The sequence below is a fragment of the Crocuta crocuta genome, unplaced genomic scaffold (genome assembly GCF_008692635.1).
Source record: "Crocuta crocuta isolate KB4526 unplaced genomic scaffold, BGI_CrCroc_1.0 scaffold253, whole genome shotgun sequence".
In the NCBI taxonomy this organism is placed as follows: domain Eukaryota; kingdom Metazoa; phylum Chordata; class Mammalia; order Carnivora; family Hyaenidae; genus Crocuta; species Crocuta crocuta.
Genome location: NW_027529451.1, coordinates 4,647,589 through 4,669,346, shown reverse-complemented (window position 1 = coordinate 4,669,346; position 21,758 = coordinate 4,647,589). Strand labels below are relative to the sequence as shown.

At 39.6% G+C, this 21,758-nt stretch overlaps 1 pseudogene; it reads left to right on the top strand.

Annotated features, from left to right (window-relative positions):
* The first annotated feature begins 4,611 nt into the window (after positions 1-4,611).
* On the top strand, positions 4,612-5,355 carry LOC144228798 (serine/arginine-rich splicing factor 12 pseudogene; annotated as a pseudogene).
* The last annotated feature ends 16,403 nt before the right edge of the window (positions 5,356-21,758 follow it).

The window sequence follows — 21,758 nt, the reverse complement described above, 5'->3', positions numbered from 1 at the left end:
ATACCAAAAGGCAGTCTCCACCAGATGGTTAGCACCTGTCAGGTAGCATAGCAGGCAACACCTCTGATAACCACACACCTCGATTATTTTCAAAAACAGTTTTGTTTTTGTTTTTCTAATATACTGCCAATTTAACAGGTGCCATTTCTGACAATGTTCTTGCTCTTTTTAAAAAGATGCCTGGGATTGGGAGGGAGATAAAGTAGGAGACTACCTGTGGCTTGAGAAGATGATCTCATTTTGGTTTCACAGAAGTCCGTGCACTATCCAATTACAGATGAAAGCAACTTTGGTTCAGGGTTTCCCGTAAAACCCAGGACAGTGCGCGTATCATGTGAAGGAAGAAAACTGATGTATTAAAGTTAAAAGCATGACAGCAAGTGTGCGATCGTGGCCTTAACTGTATTAATAAGGATTACTTACGTGATGGTTTTTATGAGTTTTAAGAAACACTCTTCTCAAATAATGAGTGTACAGGGAGTCAGAAGATTTTAGGAAAGTTATTCAATGTCCCTGTCCCTTAGTTTTCTTCTTCTTTTTAAAAAATGTTTATCTATTTTTGGGAGACAGAGAGGGTGAGGGAGTAGAGGATCTGAAGCAGGTTCTGTGCTGACAGCAGAGAACCCCATGCTGGGCACNTTACCAAAAAGATCCAAGTCAATAGGAAAATCACAATCAAGTTCACCTCAAAAGCAGACTAGCTCAGGAACCAAATCAAGATCACATGGAAGACATTCTGACTCCATAGCAAGATCCCCTTGTAAATCTCCCAAGGGGTATACCAATTCTGAAGCTAAAACACAAACAGCAAAACACTCTCATTTTTTTTATCACATTCCAGATCTCGGAGTTATCATCATAAAAATGGCTGGTGACCAGAAGCAGAAGAGTGCTACATAGTCTTGAATATAAGTCATTAGNCAGAGAACCCCATGCTGGGCACGAACTCACAAACCATAAGATCATGACCTGAGCCAAAGTCAGACACTTAACAGTCCGAGCCACCCAGGCACCCGCCCCCCCCTTAGTTTTCTTCTAAATCAAGTACAGGTAGTAGTAACTTCTCCATTAATTTCTTAAGGCTATTTAAATTTTGAAAGTGTTTGAAAAATGTGTGCTGAATGATTACAAAGTATTATTATCATATGAAAATTAGAGAAATTGGTCTAGCCTAATATTATATTTTATATGAACTTATAAAAATCAGTGCAAGCTGTTTTGCTATGAAAAACCATTATAATGAGCATTGTTTGGTAGTAAGAGTAGTGATCTTGGAGTTCAAATCTGGATTTAAAGTATTAGTCCCTCCAATTTTTCATTGTGTCAACCTTGGGAATACTTCCATGCCCTCTGAAGTTTGGTTTGCTCCTGTCAAAATGAAAATAACTCGCAATCTATCAACCTTGTTGGAATGTTATGATTAAGAAGTATGTATGGGGAAGTCTTGGAAAAGGATAGGGTTCCACAGGAACCTTTCATTGTTATCCTTATGTTAAGAATATGAATTATTTGTTAGTTAGGTGACAGAATTTTTACTAAAAAGATAACCAGAAGCACCAAAATCTCTGCACACTATTCCATCAACATTTTCCTTACACCATTACATTGTCACTAACAGTAGTGATGGATAGATTAATGATATCTTATAAAATGTTATTTTTAGAAGATACGATAACGAATGCTTGCTGCTTCCTTTTCCTCATTCCCCTCCCTACTTGCTCCTGCTAACACATATCACAGGTCCCTGTAAAATCCTTTCTCTGTGTTACTGCAAACCCAAGAGGATTCCCACATGGGCTCACTTACCATGGGATATCTGAAGTCTGCCTTTTCCCCAACTACTCTCCTTCCAATAAGCACCATCATGGTCTTCAGCATTGGGCATTGTAGCTCCCACTGGCCATAGGTCTGGGCAGCATTGCCCCATCTGAGCTACCATCTGTCTACTGAGTCTGGGTATTCTGCAGGCATTCATATGTTGGCCCTTAAGCACCCAAAGTTGTAGGATACTTTTTGTGCTTTAAGGGTATGAGTGGTAGGATTCAGTCTCCCATTGTAGACATTACACAGAGTACAGCCTAGGGTAAACTCAAGCCTAGAGAGTTTGGGGTGTGTGTGTGTGGGGGGGTTCCTTTTATTTTCAGTGGGCTCCATGCCCAATGTGGGGCTTGAACTCACAACCATGAGATCCTGAGTCACATAGTCTTCTGACTGAGCTAGCCAGGCACCCCTCAGTCCTAGAGAGTTTTAATGGTTTTCAGTATTAAAGTTTTCATGGATCTTCAGTAGTTTCATGGATATTCAGTAGTTTCATGGATATTCAGTAGTTTCATGGATATTCAGTAGTTTCATGGTAAGACACAGCTAATCCAAGGTGCCACACTTGACTCTGGATAATCCGTCCTCAGAAGATCAAGAAAAGATGGGTCCTTCTCATGGACACAACTTTGGTTCCTGCAGAGATCCCTACCCTAAACAACAACAAAAACCAGACTCATCAAAGAGGTCAAGAAGGAAAAGTAGTTTCAAGCTTCAAACTCCTTTATATGTCTAAGACTTCATTCCTTCTCAGTTTCTTTGAAGCAAAGTCTTGTATTTTATCCTCTCCATTTTACAAGCCTTGGAAAGAAAACTAAATCTCTACCTGTTCTAATAAACAGAAGATGACAGATGACCAAAAGTGTGAAAGCCAAAACCATGTGAAACACTGCCTCAGAAGATGAGAAGCCCATTTGGAGGGAAAATATGTGGGTTGCTAGTGGGAGTTTCTCACTGCTCAGAATTTTACAGAGGCTTTTGCAAAAGGGAAAAGGTTATGAGAAGGTGAAGTGTGGAGACCATGAAAAGATTTCTTTAAAACTAAAAAAGTCAGATTGCTATTAACCCATGGAAATATCACTTTCAAATATTAAAAATCCCCTCAAAAATAACCTCTAATTCAATCTGGTTGGAAAACATGACATGCGAAAGAAAATCGGTCACATAGAATGAAAAATGGTGGAACTCTATGGCTTGGAGGGTGATACGGAAGAAAAGGATGGTGGTGAGCAGGAGGAAGGAGAAGGCTGTTTGGAATCCTGTTTCTTATCACTAACACAATAATGACTTTGAACTACATAACTAAAGTTTGAAATCTTCATTCTTTGGGGGCAGGCAGTCTTAAAAAATCCTTTCTTATACAAAATGCCCAAAGTCATCGTCATCATAAGTACAATCTTATTATCTTTGATAATGAATGTTGCAAAACAGAAATAGAATTAGTATAAGATTTTTCATGGTCAGCAAATTCTAATTTTATTTGTTCTGACTTTTGTCAGATTTATCAAGGAATACATTTTTTCACCAGAAGTAATAATGAACTCACACAATTCAGAATCGGATACAAAACTCACTGGATTTAATCAATCCATTCCTGTAAGTTTTAAGGCATGATTTATAGCACTTCAAAACTACCCTTAGTTTATTCTTCAGGAATTATGGAATGGAAGCCCACTTTTGCTTTGTTGGTTTTCTGAAATAGATCCATAATTCAGATTGATGTCCTTTGTACTATGCTGTTAAAGGTTACATTTTTAGATAAGAACAAAGACATCCCAAAGGAAAATGTTTGCCAAAAATGTTTCTTTAATCAAGAACAAAAGTCAAACACTTCTAAGGTATAATGGTAGAGTAAAGCCAGATTATACACCAAAAATCTAGTCTAATAAATTGAACAAAGTCAAAGGAAAAACAAAGTATGTATGTATTCATACATATTTGTGTGTGAACATATGTAAATATACGAATATGTACAAGTATATAAATATATATCCATTATACACACACACATACACACACACACACACACTCTTGGCACTTAGGCAAGGTAAAACTTCACATAAAGCTTTGAAAACAGAGAGCCATACTTCATAATAAATTACACATGTCTCCTAAAATCTAAGAAACCCCACTAAGAACCAAGAAACATCATTTGAAACATCAAGGAAAAAAATTGTTTAGTCAAAACAAAGTTCCAATCACATAGGAAGGTATTCAAATGATCAAAGATAATGCAGAGGAAAAAAATGACAAAGAGGCTAAAAACTATTAGGGAGATGAAAGGTAACAGATCTGGAAGACAGATCACTATGATTACACATACATATAATTTGTTACCTAAAGACAAGACACCTGGGGCACCTGGGTGGCTCAATTGGTTAGGTGTCCAACTTCAGCTCAGGTCATGACCTCACGGTTGGTGGGTTCGAGCCCGCGTTGGGCTCTGTGCTGACAGCTACTTCAGAGCGTGGAGCCTGTTTTGGATTCTGTGCCTCCCTCTCTCTCTCTGATCCTCCCTTGTTCACGCTGTCTCTCTGTCTCAGAAATAAATAAAAACATTAAAAAAAATTTTTTTAAAGACAAGACTATAACTAATAAAATTGAAATAAATAATTATAGTGCGTGCTCGAGGGTTCGAGACCAAGGGGGTAGGGGGCGGCGGAGCTGCTGTGGCGTCAGCGGCTACCGAGAGAAATGGAGTGAGCCTGGCGGCCGCAGGCAAACCCAAAGGCACCAGAGGAAGAGGTTCTGTCGCGCTACACGAGGCCCCCCAATACCTCCCTGTTCGTCAGGAACGTCGCAGACGCCACCAGGCCTGAGGACTTGGCGCCGTGAGTTTGGTCGATATGGCCCTATAGTAGACGTTTACATTCCACTTGACTTCTACACCCGCCGCCCAAGAGGATTTGCTTATGTTCAATTTGAAGATGTTCGCGACGCTGAAGATGCTCTTTATAACCTTAATAGAAAGTGGGTATGTGGCCGTCAAGTTGAAATACAGTTTGCACAAGGTGATCGAAAAACACCAGGCCAAATGAAATCAAAAGAACATCACCCTTGTTCTCCAAGTGATCATAGGTGATCAAGAAGCCCCAGCCAAAGGAGAACTCGAAGTACAAGTTCTTCATGGGGAAGAAATAGGAGACGATCTGATAGCCTTAAAGAGTCTCAACACAGGCGATTTTCTTATAGCCAATCTAAATCTCGCTCCAAATCACTACCAAGGTGGTCTACCTCAGCAAGGCAGTCAAGAACTCCAAGAAGGAATTCTGGTTCTAGAGAACGGTCAAGGTCCAAGTCGTTACCAAAAAGATCCAAGTCAATAGGAAAATCACAATCAAGTTCACCTCAAAAGCAGACTAGCTCAGGAACCAAATCAAGATCACATGGAAGACATTCTGACTCCATAGCAAGATCCCCTTGTAAATCTCCCAAGGGGTATACCAATTCTGAAGCTAAAACACAAACAGCAAAACACTCTCATTTTTTTTATCACATTCCAGATCTCGGAGTTATCATCATAAAAATGGCTGGTGACCAGAAGCAGAAGAGTGCTACATAGTCTTGAATATAAGTCATTAGACCTTTCATTATGTTAAATAAAAATTCTTCAAGGCTTATAGAAAATGTGAGTTAATTTGGGCATGTGCAACAAATAAAATCTCTCTAGCTTTGGGTTAATAAAGATTTGGTCTCAATTTAAAGGGCCCATACCACAAATTATGATGTGTCTGATGTCAACATTTTGTCGACCATTTTTTTTGTTTATATTGTGGCAAAAGGGTACTTTTCAAAAGAAATGGGTAAAATGGAACTAATATAGAAAATTCTACTTGGAAATTAAGTGTTAGTCATACTGATAGGTTTTACAAAAAAGATTTTTACTTTAAAGCACCTTTACTTTCATGTAAAAAATAATTATGACTGTATAATTACATAGGGAAGACTTAAACTATTTGACACCTTATGTCTCTGCTGTATCTTCTCTTTAAAGTTGGGCCAATTCCTCGTGGATATTCGTTCATATTATAAAATTCTGACATTCCTAAAAGAAGAATTTATATAGAGATCGAGAATTCAAAAGATAACATTCTCTCCTGAGCTCAAAAAAGCTTTTCTTTTTACTGCATGGAACAGCATAGATAAAGTTGACATTAAATTGCATCCTGTACCATGTTCATTCACTTCAGAAATATCAAAATATATAAAAAATACTGAATTTTGAATGGTTGGAGACTACTCTAAAAATTGTATACAGCACTCATAATCCAAAAATATGCATATTAAGCCTTATACATTTGAAGAGTAGTGGTACATTTTGCATAAAAATCATATTTTATAACATTATTTCTACATACCTACTTTTTATCCACTAAATTTTTTCTTCTTATCGCTCTAGCTCAAGACTTTAAATTATATAGAGTAAGTCCTATTATTTTTTAAAGTATTTAGTAACTTGTAGTAAGGAATTCAAGACTGCATCCTCTATAAGCTTTGTGGTATTCAGATTTACTTTACACTGCCCTTCATTTTTATAAACCAAATAACTTTATTGATATTGCTTTTGTAGTTGTTAAAACTGAGAATTTCTTTCAAAATGTGTTTGTAGTTTGTTTTTCATAGGGTTTTGGTAGTATTTGTGATAAAATGGTTCTGCATATGATTATTATAGGGGATATATTTATAGAGTCCTACTTGTGTACTTTGTTGAATTATATTGAAAATTAAAAGTTCTCAGTCCATACAATTAATATTTGTATCTAGAATGGGTAAGAAAAATCTGTCTTATATCTTTGGCATATAGAAGCCAGTGTTGCTTCTATTTTTTTAATACAAATTCCACTTTTCTTTGCATTTTAAACCCTATGTAAGAAACAACTTTACAAAATAATATGCTGGTAATATTTGGACAAGTACCATAAATTCATGAATACTGTACAGCACTCTCTGAATACGTTTTCTCTGATCACAGCAAAATTTGTTTCTCTTTCAAGTGTTCAGTGTTCTCTTTGAACACTCTTTGAAGTGTTCAGCTGTAATAAAATTTAGTTATAAAATTACATGACACTGTTAAAAATCTAAAGGATAGTCCAAAGAAGAACAAATATTAATAGTAATGTTTAATATTTCTAAATAAATGTTTGGGTTTATCCACACATATATGCAGTCATTCGAAATGCTAAGTAGGATTTGATGTCTTTACTTTTCATTTAATTATATCTTAGTAAAAAGTTAATACAGCAAATAAAAATAATAATAATTATAAAAGAAGCTATGCCCAAAACAATGGGACACCTAAATCTATACATCATAAAGAACAAGCAATTTCAGAAACCTTAATAACAAAAAATAGAAACAAGCAAACAAAAAAATGGGAGATCAGGAAGGAGAAAGGAAAATAGACATCCACAGTCACTTATATATTTAAAAATTGCCATGAATGCATGTATAAAAATAAGTGATAGGCTATAAGAGAGAAAAATCAAATGGCCTCCAGAATTTTCCATAACAATGTTGTCATTTAAAATTAAAGCAAGAGACAGAGGGGTGCCTGGGTGGCTCTGTTGGTTAAGCACTGACTTTGGCTCAGGTCATGATTTCACAGTTTGTGGGTTCGAGCCCCGTGTTGGGCTCTGTGCTGACAGCTCAGAGCCTGGAGCCTCAGATTCTGTGTCTCCCTCTCTGCTCCCCCCCAACTCACATTCTGTCTCTCTCTCTCTCTCTCAAAAATAAATAAACATTTTTAAAAAATTAAAGCAAGAGACAGAACTCCTCAAGTGTGCAAAAATTACTTGATGACAAAATTCAGCTAGCAGATGACTGGAATTAATAAAACTAGGAAGGGAATAACTTGCTTTCAAGAATTTGTCATAATTTTGAACCTAGTGAAACAAGGATAAACCTCACTATGGAAATAAACATTATAGAACAGAATAAAAATAAATATGGTGCAGCTATCAAACAAAATGAGAAAGGGGCACTTGTGTGGTTCAGTCAGTTAAGCGTCCAGCTTTGGCTCAGGTCATGATCTCACAGCTCGTGAGTTGGAGCCCCGCGTTGGGCTCTGTGCTGACAGCTCAGAGCCTGGAGCCTGCTTTGGATTCTGTGTCTCCCTCTCTCTCTGCCCCTCCCCCACTCATGCTCTATCTTTCTCTGTCTCTCAAAAATAAATAAATATTTTTTAAAAATGAGGAAGAATTTTCATGAACTGGAATGGGAAAATTTACATGAGGTATTAAGTTGAAAAAGATATGTGAAAGTAATTTTATAGTACAACCAATCTAGAGAAAGGAATAAATAGTACCTGGCATATAGTAAACAATAAATATTTGATTAATTATTGAATCTTAAATATTGCTAAAATCTTTAGAAAGAATACAGAAAATTTTCATTTTATATCCCTCTGTTTAATTTTTTTTAATGTTATGTATTTATCTTCTGAGAAAGAGAGAGAGAGAGAATATGAGCAGGAGAGGGGCCGAGAAAGAGGGAGATAGAATCCCAAGCAAGCTCCACATTGTCAGCACAGAGACCGACACGGGGCTCGAACAAACCATGACATGATCTGAGCTGAAACCAAGAGTTGAATACTTAACCAAATGAGGCACCCAAGCAGCCTCTTATTTTTAATCTCTTACCAAGTGCACATACCTTTTTTTTTTACATAGAAAGTATAAAAGTAATCAAATGTCATCTTAGTTATCATAAATGATGTCTAACAACTACCCAGGGATATTATTTCTGGGATCTGCTAAATAATTTCTGAGAAATTAAAAGCTTTATGTCCTTTAGGGATTGTATTTAAAAATATGAAAGCCATCATTCATTGCAGTGACAGAAGGACACCACCAGGAGTTCAGAGTTTACTTAATTTTACTCAATGCCTGAAAGCCCTTCTGATAGGCAGTGGGAAAGGAAGCCATATCGATAGCTTTCTCAGTTCAATGGGTGACTGGTGGAAGATGGTTCTTCTCAGTTGGAGTGATCTGCCTGAATGATGAAAAGACTCTGCCTTAGACTGAGCTTCCTAAAAGCAGACCCTGAGATGAGTACTTTGTGTGCAGGTGATTTATTGATGAAAGGGTTCCAGGGAAAACCTGTCAGGGACTAGGGAACAGAACGGGGAAGGGGAAGAAGGCTGGCTGAGGGTGAAGTCCCAAGGACTGATCAGGCTACAGAACTGTAGGTATAAGCTCAGCCTCACAGCTGTCCCTATCCCTACTCCAAAGCAAGAAAAATTGGTTTTCACGTATTCGCACCTGTTGGTCACTGGTTATTCAAGGGGGAATGCACACCTGTAAGTCTCCTTTGGTAAAGAGAAAGGGAGCTGAGGACAGCTCCCCAGGAAGAGCTGAAGGTGCAGGACAAAGAAAACTCAAATCGCTAAGCCCTGTCTCCAAGATACTCTGAAACAAATACTAAAAAAGGGACCCAACAAGATTGGGGAGAAGCACTAACATTATCTGCAGATTTCATTGAGGCAAGAATAAGTTAACAGATCAACAGAACAGAGGAGAGAATTCATTAAGAAGGTCATGTTTTTATGAGAAATTATTATAAGATAAAAACGGCATTTCAAATTAGTAGGGAATCCAATAGCCAAGAAATAGTGGGTCATTCTAGGCAGGGGGTACATTTCCTTACTCACGTCATTTGCAAAAATAAATTTCAGATGCATTCAAGATTTTGGTGTTAAAAAATGGTCGGAACACTGATGGAAAATTCAACAGGAGAATACTTGTGTAATCTTTCATTGGGAAAGGTCTTCCTTTAACATGATTCTACAAATAGGAACTTAAAAAATGACTGCACAAGGAGCTCCTGGGTGGCTGACTCGGTTGAGCGTCCAACTTCGGCTCAGGTCATGATCTCAGGGTTCAAGGGTTCGAGCCCCATGTCAATCTTTGTGCTGATAACATGGAACCTGCTTTGGATTCTTTGTCTCCCTCTTTCTTTGCCCCTTCCCTGCTCTCTCCGTGTCTCAAAAATAAACATTAAAAAAAAAATAAAATGACTGCACAGCTAAAGGATCATAAGCAAAGTTCATTGACAAATAATTTAACAGCTCACTTACCACAGTGCTAAAATTAAAATCATTAGAAAAAGACAATGTAAAGTTTTTCAAAGCCAGGTAATACAGCAAAAGCCTGACCTGTTTATAGTAGCATTATTTACAATACCCAAATGAGGGATATAGCCCAAGTGTCCATCGACTGATGAATGGATAAAGATGTGGTATATACACACAATGGAATATTACTCAGCCATTAAAAAGAACCTAATCTTGACATTTGCAATGACTTAGATAGAACCAGAGAGTATAATGCTAAGTGAAATAAGTCAGTCAAAGAAAGACAAATAGAATTTAAGACACAAAGCAAATGAGCAAATAGGAAAAAATGAGAGAGAGGCAAATCAAGAAACAGACTGTTAACTATAGAGAACCATCTGATGGTTACCAGAGGGGAGTTGGGTGGGCGCTTGGGTGAAATAGGTGATGGGGATTAAGGAGCACACTTGTGATGAGCACAGAGGGATGTTTGGTAGTGTTGAATTGCTGTATTGCACACCTGAAACTAATATTACATTATATGTTCACTAACTGGAATTTAGATAAAATATGTTAAAAAATAAAATTTTATTTAAAAAAATTTTTTAATGTTTATTTTTGAGAGAGAGAAAGACAAGGCATGAGTGGGGGCAGGGTAGAGTGAGGGGTGGGGACACAGAATCTGAAACAGGCTCCAGGCTCTGAGCTGTCAGCATAGAGCACGGTGTAGGGCTCGAACTCAGGAACCGTGAGATCATGACCTGGGCCGAAGTCAGATGCTTAACTGACAGAGCCACCCAGGTGCCCCAAAGTAAATAAAATGTTAAAAAGCAGATGAGGGGGCGCCTGGGTGGCTCAGTTGGTTAAGCATCCGACTTCGGCTCAGGTCATGATCTCACAGTTCGTGGGTTTGAGCCCCGCGTCAGGCTCTGTGCTGACAGCTTAGAGCCTGGAGCCTGTTTCAGATTCTGTGTCTCCCTCTCTTTCTGACCCTCCGCTGCTCATGCTGTCTCTCTCTCTCTCTCAGAAATAAATAAAAAACATTTATAAAAAAAAAAAAAGCAGATGAGAAGACAGACTGCCCTGTGTTGGGACCAACTGTACATCATCATGATGGTTTAGCAAGAAAACACAGCGGTGAGGACCTCTGGGCTGTTTGTGCCCTAGCCAGCAGAGTGGAGGAGAAGGTAGACAAGCTGGTCCTACTCAGCCAACCCAGGCAGCGGCATTTATTGAGGACTCACTAATATCTTCTTCTCCCTTCCTAGCTTGATGTCACTAGTTGAACTTTTCTCTTCCCTCCTTCTACATATGTTTATTAAGCATCAACCCTTGGGCCAGACAAAACAAGAGGCACTGGGATTTCAAAAGTGAACGGGACACTTTGTCTTGAAGGAGCCTCCAGTCTTGACCCTTCTACAGGATCAAATGTTGTCAGACACAAGCCCTACTCCTGAAAAACCACTAGCGCCATTTACCTTTGTGGATAATTCGGTGCAATCCCAACGGTCTGCCACTGCTTACAGCAAATGCCAAAATCCCTCTGTGAGATCTGACCTCTTTTGAGACAGTTAACAGCGAGCACCACTCACATAGCGTTTAACAGACAGATCAAACAAGGCAAAGATTTCAATGCTTCTCTGGGTGCAGACCTCCCTCAACTTTAACTTTGGCTGATTCTCTGATCCTCAGGATTCCGGCTCCGCCTACTCTATCAGCTTTCCATCTCCTTCCCCATACTCTCCAGAAACTAGACCACTTGCCTTCTCCCTACCTTGACCCACAGAATCTCCCTGTCTTTTCAAAGGAAGCCAAGTTTCTTGCCCTTTCTGTCAGGTTTGTCTTAATAGGGCCATTGTCATCCCATTGTAAATATCCTTACTCTGGCTAGCTGGGAGGGCCACATCAATTCTCTTGAACAAATGGAAGGTTCTAGTCATTGGTCTTGGGGTGAAGTCTTATTTCCAGTGTAGTTGCTACCACAAAGGTTAACATCTTGGATATACACCATTTTCTCTGGCTTTCTCATTGATCTTTGTCTCTGTGCCTCCTCATATAATACCATAGTTATTGATGTTGTTATTGCCATGGGTGGCCTTTGGTCTCTGCCTCAATTCCTCCTCAAAATTCCACCTCCAAGGGGTTCAGTTGGTTAAGTATCTGACTCCTGGTTTTGGCTCAGGTCATGATCTCCCGTTCATGAGATCAAGCCCTGCATCGGGGTCTGTGATGGCAGCTCCGAGCCTGCTTGGGATTCTCCCTCTCTCTCTCTTTCTCTCTCTCTCTGCGCATCTCCCACTCATGCATGTGCTATCTGTCTCTCTCTCTCTCTCAAAATAACTAAACTTTAAAAAACTCCACCTCCAGGATTAATGCACAAGTATTTTATGGGCCCCCTCAAAACGGGCAACAATACTGGGGTGCCTGGGTGGCTCAGTCGGTTAAGTGTCCGATTTCACAGTTTGTGAGTTCAAGCCACACGTTGGGCTCTGTGCTGACAGCTCAGAGTCTGGAGCCTGCTGGGGACTCTGTGTCTCCCTCTTTCTCTGCCCCCCCCCCACCAACTCATACTCTGTCTCTCTCTGCCTCAAAAATAAAGAAACATTAAAAAGCTTTTTTTTAACTTATTTTTTTTGGAAACATTAAAAAACTTTAAAAAATATATAGGGAACAATAGCAAAGGTGGCTAATGGAGCAGAACATTAACAGGAGGTAAACACTCCATGCCTGGCTTGCGTTATCTCCCTCCATCTCCATAGGAATGCTTATGCACAGTTTTTGTGAGCGATTGACTGAGTCTGGGTTTCCTCCAAGGCAGCCTCTACTGGAAGATTCTTGTGTAAGCAGTTTATTTTGGATATAGGATGTGGTCCCAGGAAACAGAGTAAGGAGGGACTTGAGATAGGAAAGTAGGAAAGCCATAGAGGACTGATGGGTGGATAACCAATACGAACAACTGGGTTCAGTCCCCTGGAGTCTTCTAGAAATAGTAGGATGCTCCCCAGACTTATTTCTTCATGAAGCAAGCAATGGAAATTGCCTACACATTTCCACTCTTCACTGACAGAGAATCACATGTGGGTGAGTTAACAGTTTGGAGAACTTCAAGCACACAGGGACCAAGCATTCTCCATGGCAGAAAGCCAACTGACGCACTGTCGTGGACAGGAATTGTCTGCCGCTGACTTTGCAGTGGGCAAAGTTCATATGGGGAAGTTACCGGTGGGGTCTGCTACAGAAATACCAGAGAGAAGTAAGGAAGAGAACAAGGATGACGAGAAATCAGATCTGATCTCACCCTCACTAAGCTTAGGAGATTATCTAGACCCCTAAAAGAATTTAAAATTCATCCATTCAATAACTATTGAGTGTCTGCTGGATCCCACACACTATTTCCCACACAGAGGGTGTAGGAGTGAGCAAAACAGTCATTGGCCTCATGAAGTTAACATTCTAGAACAACTCCATGCTGAACAAATAGTACTATGCACATGTCCGCAAAGGCCTGAGAAGCGAAATGTGAGCTAGGATGGTCAGAAGAGTTTCCTGGAGAGATGCCTGGACAGTGAAGGGAGCTTCTGTCCTGAATGTTGGTCCCTAACCGAGAGGCTGGACAATGGCCACTACATCACCCCATGAGAAAATCTAGGCCCTCGTGCACCCTCTGTGTTCTCTCCCTGAGGTTCTTCCCTGATACCTTCCAAGTGGGGTCCTGGGATCAGGCTCTGCAGGCAATAGGTGCAGCCCCACGGTCTTGGTCCCTCCTAGCCCTTCCTGCTTGCTAGCTCACTGGTCTGTTCTGTGAATGGAGGGCTGGACTTGGGAATTTGCTTAGTTTTCGTGCCCAAAAGTGGCCTTTCAGATATGAGAAAAACTTCCAACTAGTTTGTAACTAGCAAGTGAAACACAGGCAGCCTGTCAAGCTGCTTCTTGCTGTCATTTATAGATTTCCAGGTACCTCATGCGGAGATTAAATATGGAGTGATTTGGTACACACGACGCATTCATGTCTGCCACTTCTTTTTTAGTCATTTTATTGAAGTCTCTGGTGCCTCTACTTTGCTTTTTCTCTAGAGTTTCCAGCATGTTCTTCTCGACCCTGTAAGTGCTAGACCAAGGCTTGTCAAATTGACTTCGGAGGATGACACCCACTGATCCTGCCTCGTCACAATTTTGGTTGCCTGTTGCACAGACTTTTTAGCACCCAACAGACCTCATAAGGCACCCCCTCTACCTTACCTGCCACAGGAGAGAAATTGGGTAGTGCTGGAGACGGGCAATGGCTGGGCTTGGCAGAGCAGGGCAGGCCTGTGTGGGACAGTGTTTCATACCCACATGTACTATTGACAGTGCTGCAGAGCCACTGCCACACCTCCTACTGGTCTGTCAGCCTCCTCTCTGTGCTCCTTCTGATGAACTCTGTAGTCCTTCTGGCCAAGGCGTACAACCTCCACGTGAACTGGCCCTTCCTCCTCTCTCATCTCACCTGTACCACTGCCCCCAACCCTCTCTCTGGTCCAGCCACTCCTCATTGAGACAGGCACAGTCCTGTCTCGGGAACTTCTCACTCTCTGCAATGCTCTTCCCCAAACACCTGCATGGCTCACTCACTCCTTGCTCCATCTAGGTCCCTACTCAAATATCATCTTATCAAAAAGTCCCTCCTTGATCCCTTCTATTATAAAGTACCTCTTTTCCCACTCCATCACTCTCAGCCCCATCCTCTNACGTATGCACCAGGAACCTTGCCAGTTTCACTCACTGCTGTGTCACCAGCATCTAGAACAGAGTTCGTCATATAGCAGACCAGCAGTAAATATTTGCCAGTGAATATGAAGAGGGACTTAGTGAGTACACATGTGTTAAAGGGACTGAGCCTAGAGATATTGTGACTTGAACATTAATTATTTACATATGAAAACTCTCACCCATGCAGATGCCACTCCCATTGCTTTACTGCTCTAGAATTTTTAAATGATCCTGGCAAAGTCAATTGTGCAGAGAATCTTCCAGGGGGAAAATGATCAAGCTATGAGCAATTAGAGAGCGGCCAATTAAAACAGTAACAATCCCACTACTGACCAAGATTTTCTAGCTGCCATAGTAACCACAACACTGGAGGAGGGGGCTGGGCACTATTACACTGCTGGCCAGGGTGTAGACACTTCAACTTTTCTGACTCATTAGTGTGCATGGAAAGTCTCAGAATATGCCATTATTGAAGTGTTATGTCTGAAGACAGTTGATTTCTGCTCAGGTCATGATTTCATGGTTTGTGGGCTCAAGCCCCACATCAGGCTCTGCATGATCAGTGCAGAGCCTGCTTGAGATTCTCTCTCTCCCTCTCCTTCGTCCCCTCACCTGCTCTTTGTCTTTCAAAATAAATAAATAAATAAACTTTTAAAAAATGTTGTTTTTTGAAGAACATTTATTCATATGGGATTATTTTTACAAACAAAAGAACAGGGTGAATAAGATATGTAGCATACAATCTCAGTTTTCATTAAGGAATTCTGTATACTGGAAAGTTGGACCCCAAAATGTTAACTGTGCTTACCTCTGGGTAGTGGAATTACAAGCCATTTTAGTTTTCTTCCTTTTACTTGCCTGTATCTTCAAATGTTTTAAAGGTGGGGCACCTGGGGGCCTCAGTCAGTTAAGTGTCTGAGTTCAGCTCAGGTCATGACCTCACAGCTCATGAGTTCAAGCCCTATGTCAGGCTCTGTGCTGACAGCTCAGGACCTGGAGCCTGCTTCGGATTCTGTGTCTCCCTCTCTCTCTGTCCCTCCCCACTTGTGCTCTCTCTCTCCCTCTCTCTCTCAAAAACAAAGAAATATTTAAAAATTTTGTTTAATGTGTTTAGGTAACTTGCATGAGTTTTTTGCTTTTCTATTATAAAATATTACATGAAAAATTGAAGAATACTGATCAACAGAAATAAAGAATAAATTAAAATAATCTCTAATAGAGACAAATACTGGTACTAATACAATAACTATAAGCAATATTTAACTTTAATAAAAACAAATAGTCTAATAACAAAATATATTTATCTATTTATCATATATTTATGATGCTAGAAAGCCCTCAGCTTCCATTCCTTTATTAATATAAGGCCACACAGTATGGATAAGCTCTTGAATCCCCCAGAAACATCATGATCCCAATAACATGGGGTGACAGCACTCTCTCCTGATCTCCAGCTAGCCTCAGAAGAAGTAAACTTTATTCTGGTTCTCTTAACTGGGGACTGTGGCATGTTAGTGCTCTTGTAAGGAAATGCCTCCCTCAGACCCATGCTGGGACAGACCCACAGAAAAGCTTTGTCACGTTTACCATCATGACCCCGTTGGCACAGACTCACAATCATAGGGCTGGCACCTTGGCTATTTAAACTGAGCCCTGTAGACTGCAGCACAGGAAGGAGACTCCAAAGGTATTACGTCATTCCATTTAACTTAAGTAGGTAAAGGTCTCTCCCTGCTTCCGCCATGTTGGAAATGGCCACCTAGAGGGGAGGCAGGTCCTGGAAGATGTTTTTTCAACCAAACACATGTGAGGCTTTGTAATTTAGAGTGTCTTATCATGTGTTATCCTATTTGGCTTTACAATCCTATGACATAGGTATTAGAGCCCAATGTGGGGTGGCAGAGAATGAGAGAGACACAAATACCTTAATGATCTTATAATCAAAGCTCTCTCAGTAATTGGACTTGTGGTCAGAAATCTATATGTGGAAGGTATACCATGAATCCTTTATTAATAACAATAGTGCGGTGCCTGAGTGGCTCAGTCAGTTAAGCATAACTTTGGCTCAGGTCATGATCTCCCAGTTCATGGGATCGAATCCTGCATTGGGCTCTGTGCTGAGAGCTCGGAGCTCAGAGCCTGGGGCCTGCTTCAGATTCTGTGTCTTCCTCTCTCTCTCCCCTTCCCTTGCTTGTCCTCTGTCTCTTTCTCTCTCTCAAAAATAAAATAAATAAACATTATTAATAAGAATAGAGATGATTAGTATGTCATTTCTTCAACATATACATTTTCATTAGTTTTACCCAAATCAGAGGAAAATATAGTTTAATTGATTTTATTGTGCCCAAGTATGCCATCATAGTTCTTGTACTTCTAACTCATACGTTTTGATATAATTAGCAAGACACTAGTTTTTAACAAATTTGATGACACAATAGTTTTCTACCTTGTTTAGGTTTCTTTTTTTTTCTTTCTGCAAGTAATTCATTTTTATTATTGACATTTTGTAGAATACCAATGTAAAAAGAGGTATTAAAAAATCACCATTCAGAGATTCACTGTCAATGTTGATCTATTTCTTGCCAGTCTTTTCTTTTTCAACTAAGATGCATCAATTCTAAAATTTTTAAATGTTTTTTAAAAATATAGTTTTCAGAGAGAGAGAGAGAGACAGAGTGCAAGCAGGGGAGGGGCAGAGAGAGAGGGAGACAAGAATCCAAAGCAGGCTCCAGGCTCTGAACTGTCAGCACAGAATCTGATGACAGGTTCCAACCCATGAACCATGAGATTATGACCTGAGCCAAAGTCAGTTGCTTAACTGATTGAGCTACCCAGGTACCCCCCTCCTTTTTCTTTAACTTTTTAAAAAGATGCATCAATTCTAAATCAAAGTTTATACAACTAATGATGACTCAGCTTCAATTCATCTTGTGAATGAAATGTTCTTCCACAGAATTTAGTCAAATTAAAAGTTTAAGAGTTACATACTCAAATCCAAAGAACCACAGATAATGTATCTTCTTGTGTATACTTTACTTTCAGTTCAAATAGCTTCTCTTGATACTAAATGTCATGCTGTTCCTTCAATCCTTCCTTCAATGACCAAATATTGAGTGCCTACTAGATACTTAGTATTTTCTAGGTACAGGGAATATGGCATTTTAACGAATCAAATAAAATTACTGTAATCATTGAACTAACGTTTTTAAATGGAAGATAATAAACAAGCAATAAACAAGACAAACAAGTAGCATATACAGCAAGTTAGTCATAAGCGTTAACCACAGAACCACATGTCAAAACATCCTGAAGCTCATACTCCAAAGGCAGTCATGATCCTAATTTGCTGACACATTTTTAAAATGGAGAAATCTCTTTTGAAATTATGACTTTATTTCCTATAAGTATCTCTGTAGTGCTTTAATACATGGAATTCCATTGAGCTAAGAGTCCATTAATACAGAAAAACAAGAATCGACATTTGTTTGTTCCTTTGGAATCTGAACAGCCTTATTTCTTTGTAGATTGAGTAGTGCTATCACTTCAGGCTTACTTTGTTCGGTAAACCAGTTTTTGAACCAAGGTAAGTCTACAAATCGGGTCCCAAACTGTCCTCTAATTCCAATCTGCCCTTGATCTGTGGAATCTGCTCAAAATAGAATTTCAGCAAATTCTCACAATCAGACATGATAACTGCGCCGATGTAAATCTGACAGTTTCAAACTCTTTCATATACTTTGTAAAATGGAAACTTTGAAGGGCACAAGCACAAGAAATCTGTAAGCAGAACTAGTTCTTCTAGCATGACATAGAATGTATCTTTATAAGATGAATTTACAAAGTGTGAATCACATAGACTTTTGGTAAATGATAAAAGAAAGATACTCCTTTCTTTCTCTTTCTTTCTTTCTTTCTTTCTTTCTCTTTCTTTTCTTTTCTTTTCAAAATTTAAATCCAAGTTAGTTAGCATATAGTGCAATAATGATTTCAGGAATAGATTCCAGTGATTCATCCCCTGTGTATAACACCCAGGGTACATCTAAACAAGCGTCCTCCATAAGGCCCCTCACCCATTTAGCCCATCCCCCACCCACAGCCCCTCCAACAACCCTGTTTGTTCTCTGTATTTAAGAGTCTCTTATGCTTTGTCCCCCTCCCTGTTTTTATATTATTTTTTATTCCCTTCCCTTATGTTCATCTGTTTTGTATCTTAAATTTCACATATGAGTGAAGTCCTACGATATTTGTCTTTCTCTGACTGACTTATTTCACTTAGCATAATACCCCCTAGTTCCATCCACACTGTTGCAAATGGCAAGATTTCATTCTTTTTAATTGCTAAATAATACTCCATTGTATATGTATGTCACATCTTCTTATCCATTCATCTGTCAATGGACATTTGGGCTCTTCCCATACTTCAACTATTATCAATAGTGCTGCTGTAAACATTGGGGTGCCTGTGCCCTTTTAAAACAGCACCACTGTATCCCTTGGATATATACCTAGTAGTGCAATTGCTGGGTCATAGGGTAGTTTTATTTTTAACTTTTTCGAGGAACCTCCATACTGTTTTCCAGAGTGGCTGCACCAGTTTGCATTCCCACCAGCAGTGCAAAAGAAATCCTCTTTCTTCACATCTTCACAACATCAGTTGTTGCCTGAGTTATTTTTAGCCATTCTGACGGGTATGAGGTGGTATCTCACTGCGGTTTTAATTTGTATTTCCCTGATGATGAGCATTTTTTCATGTGTTGGTTGGCTATCTGGATGTCTTCTTTGAAGACATGACTTTTGTTCATTTCTTCACTGGATTATTTGTTTTTTGAGTGTTGACTTCGATAAATTCTTTTTAGGTTTTGGATAATAACCCTTTATCTGATATGTCATTTGCAAATATCTTCTCCTGTTCCACTGGTTGCCTTTTAGTTTTGCTGATTGTTTCCTTCACTGTGCAGAAGCTTTTTATCTCAACGAGGTCCCAGTAGTTCATTTTTGCTTTTGTTTCCTTTGCCTCCAGAGACTTGTTGAATAAGAAATCGCTGCAGCCAAGGTCAAAGAGTTTTTTTCCTGTTTTCTCTTCTAGGATTTTGATGGCTTCCTGTCTTACATTTAGAAAAAGACACTCATTTCTATCTTTTTTGGGGCTTGACTAAAATGTTGAAACCTTGTCATATGACAATGGAAACTGACAACAAACAAATTACAATCTGGTAATTGAGGATTGTTTTGAATTAAAATTCCCCAGGACATCTACTAATGTGAATGGTTACCAAATTAACACACAAATACCATAGCTTTTCTGTAAATAATAACTAGTTAGAAAATACAATTGAAGAAAATATTTCAACTATAATAGCACCAAATAAGACAGTGTAACAGAATAATCTATTTAAAAGTTCCCTATCTCCAAGTAATATATAAAAATCTACAGAGAGACACAACAGAAGACTTGAGTAAATGAAAATAGTCACCCAATTTTTGGACAGTGTGGCAAACTCTCTTTTCCAAAGTCCCCATAACAATATATCCCATCTCCCATCATCTTCTTTCAATGATGCTTTAAAAAGCCTTCTATTGATGTGGCCCCAGAGTGGCTCAGTCCGTTAAGCATTGACTCTTTATCTTGACTCAGGTCATGATCAAGCCTTGTGTCTGGCTCTGGGCTGACAGTGAGGAGCCTGCTAGGGATTCTCTCTTTCCTCTCTCTGCCCCTTCCCTGCTCATGCTTGCTTGCTCTCTCTCTGTCTCTCAAAATAAATAAATAAGCTTAAAAAGAATCCTTTCTATTGAGAAGTAAGGTCTGTGTTCCTTTGCCTTGAAGCTGGGTGCAGTTCTGGCTATGGTAGAAGTGACACTATGTGGGGCAAAGTAATAAAAGGCAATGCAGCTTCTATCTGATTTTCTTAGACTGCCTATTCTTGGAACTCAGCCAACATGTTGTGAGGAAGCCCAAAACCTATAGAGGAGCCAAGCTCCTACCCTCAGTCCCAGCTGAGCCTACAGCTGACAGCTCTTCGCTAGAAATGCGGATGAGCCATTTTGGGTGTGGCTTGTGTTTTAATTTGGTTTTTCTCTCTCTTCCAGCTTCTTGACTTTGTGACTCATTTCCCCAAAAATGTCCTGTATATAAGATCAATGCATGCAAACCTCCCTCCAAACATAGCTGTTACTGATTTCTATACTTGTTTGTAAACAAAGCCTTGTTTTGCCCCAAGGCCAAAAAATCTACATAATATCTTGTCTGTGCTCTTTCCCCTAACTATCACTCAAGACAGAAAAAAAAAGAAAAGAAAAGAGAAAAGAGATCAATGTAACTCTTACCTAATATAACAACTCTTCAAAGAATCTACACAAAATTAAAAAAAAATTTTTTTTACCAAAATTTTTCTTTTTACCAAAGCTCTGACTGATAGGTTAAAGTTGTGCTCAAAAATCATGATAACAGCCTGAAAATTAATGGAGCAAAAACTTGCTGAAAGAGGAGGAAAGAAGCAGCAGGAGGAGCTAGGGGAGAAAGAAAAGGAAGAAATGAGAAGTAGGAGGAGAAAACAAAGACATAAGATGAAAAACAAGACCTATCACCACTGCTACTATGTGGGCCTGTAACCTCTTTACTATCTCAAGATTTTGGGTGGAGGGGTAGATGAACATATAATCCTTGCCACACTGACTCTTTTAGATTGTATTTATTTTTCACCCTGGCCTCCCTCAAGTTCCACCGGCATTTTCCAGCTGACTATTATCGAGACACGTGTGCATTTCTAGACGTGCTAGAAGTCAAAGGCATGTGCAACATCGATAGTGGTATTTCCCCAAACCTGCTCTCTGCATCTCATCCATTGCACTAAATGGGAGGAGCGTCCCATCCAGCTGTTCGGATGAGAAATTTTGGAGTAGTACTTAGATCTTTTTCCCTCTCACCCTTCCTATACTGCAGCCACTCCACGTCAGGTCCTGTGAGTTCTGCCTCCAAATGTAAGTCGCATTCCTCCCTTTCTCTCCCTCACCTCCACTGACAACACCCTCATGCAAGCCACTGTCCCCTCACCACACCTACTGCACTAGCCCCGTGTCTACTTCTGCCATCTGAAAACTGTTTTCTGCACACCAGCTAGAACCTTCTTTAGTATAAAGTGGA